Source organism: Strigops habroptila, chromosome 6 (assembly GCF_004027225.2).
Source record: "Strigops habroptila isolate Jane chromosome 6, bStrHab1.2.pri, whole genome shotgun sequence".
Taxonomy (NCBI): domain Eukaryota; kingdom Metazoa; phylum Chordata; class Aves; order Psittaciformes; family Psittacidae; genus Strigops; species Strigops habroptila.
Window position 1 is genome coordinate 59,734,526 of NC_044282.2, and position 4,641 is coordinate 59,739,166.

A 4,641-nucleotide genomic window follows, 5' to 3' on the forward strand; every position below is an offset into this window, starting at 1 on the left:
CACTTTTCCTTATCCAGTCTTTGTTTAGCTGAGTAGCCATCAGAAAGGCAGCCTTATACTTGCCACTTCCAGGCATGTCAAATGAAAATCATCTTGACAAGGATGAAGCTGTTTGTATAATGTTAAAAGAGGAGAAAATTAAAATACTTTGCAAAACCCTGTGTGTCACGCACTATCTGTATACTAAAAGACAAAAAAGAGAGACATAATTTATCCTTTTACAGACTGGTTGCTACTTGTGTGTACCCCAACCAGTCTGCTTTGCCCATCTCAGGCAGTCCATCCCACCTTGTGTGCCTGCCGTGCTGCGGGGTGCCACAAGATATGTTGCATGAGGATAATGGTGAAGATTGCAACAGCCCCAGGAGCCACCTCATCCTCTCCCACTGCAGCAGGGGGGGACGAGGTGCAGCCCCATCTCCCCTAGAAGATGGGTCACTTTGGGATTGGCCAACGGGAGATGTGTCAGCAGGAATAAGCATGTGTCCCACCTACCAGCAGTAGTATAAAACCAGGGTGTTTGGCCAAATTGGTATTCTCTGACCCCCGGGGCATCTGGAAACGAGTCATTCCTGTTGGGTTTATTAGTGCTTGAACAACAAGACCTTCATCAGGCAGGTAAGTGCAGGGTCTCTTTCTGGGCACCTCTCTCTCTCTATTGCACCTCTCTCATCAGCTTCTGAAGCTTTCTAAACGACACCATTGGCAGTATCCGTGCATACCATGAGGCCATCTGAGCTTTCCAAGAAAGAGCATTAATTGTCTGTATGAGTCAGTGAGTACCAAAGCGCAGAGCAAAAGCAAAACTGGGTTTCCTGACTCAACTGGGACTGGAAATGTGTCTTGAGGCTTGAAGGTCCCTGAGACCTGGGGTACACGAGGACTTAACTGGACAAAGTAGGGCAATGCTATTCATGCAGCAGTACAGAGATTTTCCATTCTTTCAGGCTTACATTAACTTGGAATGTGGCTTTTTATTGACCATTCTGGTCACCAGAAGCCTCCCTCACCAAGTGCTGGGCATCTCTACGTACATGCATTTACCTCAACTCCTGAAGCTGGGTCACTTCTTGACCCCCAGTTTGACTGTTGGCATTGCAATTGAGTGTTGTCACGAGCATCTCCTTATAGGCAAACCTTCTTTTCTTTGGCCTTTGGGTACGGAGAACCAGAACTATGAGCCTAAATGCACTAGCAATGCATCTGGTCTGGTAACTGCGTTTGAAAGTCTGCCTTGTCTCAACCTTGGCTCTATCTCTCCAGAAACATATTTAGTTCTCCTCAAGAGATAAAGGTTGGATTAATAAGGCCTGAGGGAGCTTAGCTTCCAAACAGAAATATTTTGCATTTTCCACGTGTCTTTGAATATTGTTTGCTTAAAAGTGCAATAGACAGTCATTACTTCTCCCATGTGTCCTTTAAGAAAATACAAAGAGAAAAGTGAGAAATAAGAGAAAAAGAACATCAGCTAGATTGCCCAAAAGGCCAATACTTCCCTAGCTGCTGCCAAGATATCCAAAAGGTATCCTTCAGAACAGGCCACAGTAAACACTGCCCTCTGCTACCTGGGACAGCCCCTCTGCAATTTGGGATCTTGCTGTGTGCTGTCGTCCCCAGGAGTTTTGGTATCTCCCCTCAGCAGGCCTGTGAAGACTCGGGACAGGCGTCAGCCATGAAGATCCTGTACCTGCTCTTTCCCCTCTTGCTCCTGTTGGTCCAGGGTGCTGCAGGTGAGAGGTGATGAGGGGAGATGGGGTGGGCTGTGAGCGCCCATCAGTGGGGTCCTCCATGTCCTTGGAAGTGACCACCTCTATCCAAGGCCAGGAGGGGAATGGTTCTGTGGTTGCCTTAGAGCTCCTATGTGAAAAGCCATGCAATGGCATAGATCTGGGTGCATTTACAGCAGTCACCATTTGCACTGGTTGTGGAAGACTCCAGCCCAGAGAAAGGTCTTGCCTGCTTCTGATCCTGAGTGTCCCAAAGCACTATTGCCGCCATCCATGACCCCTGCAAGGGCTGGGCAAGGGCTTTCCATCACAGGTCACTCAAAGGCAAGGCACAGCCAGGACAGGGACGTGGGATGCGAGGAACACCTGGCTTGCCAGCTCTCCTGGTCCATGTAGTGATGGACATGCAGCAGGGGCTCACATGCAATGGGGGAGCCAGCACGGCTCTTCCTCAGTGTCACGCTGGTGCTTGTCAGTGTCTGCTCCCATGTGCACCCACAGCGGTGTGAAAGAGCCCCTCTGGGTGAGACACCTGGGTATTGAAATTGTGGCTATGGTGAGGATGAATTAGAGACTGTATATTGCCATGAAATGCATGGGGACTGTCAGCCCTTCTGCCACCACGCACTGCTCTCTCAGATTATTACTTTCATGGTTTCATGTGTATCATTCCCCATGGAAACAGGAAATCGGGCTAAGTGCAGAGAGAAAAGGGGATACTGCACTTTGGGACGCTGCCGCTACCCTGCAATAACTATTGGAGCGTGTTCCAGATTTCAGGAATGCTGCAGAAGGTATGGTCTAGATCCCTGGTTGAGAAAAGAGTTTTCTCCTATGTCCACAGAAATACCTGTTAAAAATGTCTTTCTAGCCAATCCATAGTATATACTGTACTGCATTTATGCTTTGAGGAGGAGGCCCAAAATAGAAGGGAAAAGCCGTGGTGGGTTTGGAGTTGCCCCAAGTGGTGCTGCAGGAGCCCAAGGTCACCCAGCATCTCCCCATTCTCCTTCAGCCCCACGAGGCTCATTCAGGCTTTGCAGAAGGCTCTCCCAAGCTAGCAGAGTGGTGCATCCACTGTCCTTAGACAGTAGAGAGGACACAATCCTGGGTTTGCTGCATCTGCATAGAGCTGGAGTTAGGGCTGCCAACACTAAGATATCACAGGTCCAAACTCTGCAGCAAGGACTGAACATCGCCTCTGTTGAGTCTGGTTCTCTCGCACCATAGACTTGCCTGTCTTGGCAGGACAGGTGGGATGAAAAATAAGTTACAAGAGGTGACATGGTTGTGTGCTTTCTTCGTAGTGTCTGGGGCTGAGCCCCTGAACTCCATGAGCAGGACGTCCCCCTCCCTTCTCGCTCCTGGCACCATGTCCTGATGTCCTCTCCACTCCCCGCCTCTGCCGTCCCCAGGGGCTGTGACAGCAGGAGTGGAAGCGCTGCTCCTGCTGGGTGCCCGTGTGCTGGGGACATCCCGTCATGGAGCCAGTGCTGCTGGGGCAGAGGCTGCTTTTCCCGCCTTGAATAAAGACAAGCAGTTTGGCATTGCAGCGAGTGGGACTTGTGCCTGTTCTTGTGGTGTGGGGTGCGCCGCCTGGCTCACTATGGGGTGGCATCGAGGTTCAAGCCCAGCTGGTAACTCAGTACCACACAGCCGCTCTCTCCCAGAGGGATGGGGAGGAGAATCAAAAGAATGTAAACCCCACAGTTTGAGATAAGAACAGTTCAGTAACTAAGGCATAATAAAAGACCACTACTGCTACCACCAATAATAATAATGATAAGGGAAATAACGAGGGGAGAGAATATAAAACTAAAAGGGGAAAGGAAAAGAAAAAACAATAAACACAAGTGATGCACAATACAATTGCTCACCACTCGCCAACCGATACCCAGCCCGAGCCGAGCAGAAATCTGGGCTTTCCAGGTAACTCCCCCCGGTTTCTATACTGGGCATGACGTGCTGTGGTACAGAATACCCCTTTGGCTAGTTTGTCCTGTCTCTGCTCCCTCCCGGCTTCCCGTGCTGCTCCTCACTGGCAGAGCATGAGAGACTGAAAAGTCCTTGATCAGAGCAAGCACTACTGAACAACAACTAAACCATTGATGTGTTACCATCAGCACTGTTCCCAGTCTAAAGTTGAAAACACAGCACTGCACTAGCTACCAAGAAGGAGAAAAACAAGTGTTAGAGCTGAAACCAGGACAGGTGACACTGGGTTGGAGCAGGGTAAAGCACCTGGGAGTGCTGGGGCTGTCCTCAAGGATGCTCTTGCCTGGCAGTGGTGTGGGGATGCTCTTGGCCCAGCAGTCCTGTGGGCAGGGTGTTTGCTGTGGGTGTGATAAAGCTGCTGTGCAGATGCTCCCTCCTGGGGAGTGGGAGTCCTGTCATGGCCCTTCTGTTCATGGGTGTCCCTTGTCCCTGTCAGCCATGGCTTCGTGTGCAGGGCCGTGCTGGGTGTGCGGCCCTTGGGCAGACATGGCCAGGGTTGCCCACTCGACCTGTCCTGGAGGCCCTGCTGCTCCTCCTTGTCCTTGCTGTGCTCTGTGCGGGAGCTGTGCTGCTCCACACCCCGTTCCACCAGGCAGGACGAGGAGGAGGCCATGCAGCTCCTGCTGCAGGTGACCTGTGGAACGGGTCCCAGTGACTATGGTCTGGAAATGTCCAAATCAGGATTCCCACAGGGAGTAAGCAGGGCGTCTTTTCCTCTCTGCCCACCTGGAGGCAATCTGGGATGACAGTGCTCTTCTCCTTCAAAGGCAGTCACCTGAACCTCTCTGCAAAAGCAACCCTCATGCTTTAGATTCCCTAAGTGGTTCAATACACCTGTGTGCATATGGGAGCAACTAGTGACCCTGGCTGCTTCAGTGAAGGCTTTCCCTTCTAAGACAACAAAACCTTCTCTGTTATT

General features: G+C 50.9%; 1 long non-coding RNA gene across 2 annotated transcripts; it reads left to right on the forward strand.

The window, feature by feature from the left end:
• Positions 1-502: 502 nt before the first annotated feature.
• On the forward strand, positions 503-3,279 carry LOC115610063. 2 transcript variants are annotated; one of them, XR_003992092.1, is made up of 4 exons: positions 503-618; positions 1,640-1,730; positions 2,413-2,521; positions 3,035-3,279. It is a non-coding gene; the product is annotated as an uncharacterized LOC115610063 (long non-coding RNA). The 2 variants fall into 2 exon arrangements; XR_003992093.1 differs by having other exon boundaries at positions 522-618; positions 1,618-1,730.
• Positions 3,280-4,641: the final 1,362 nt, after the last annotated feature.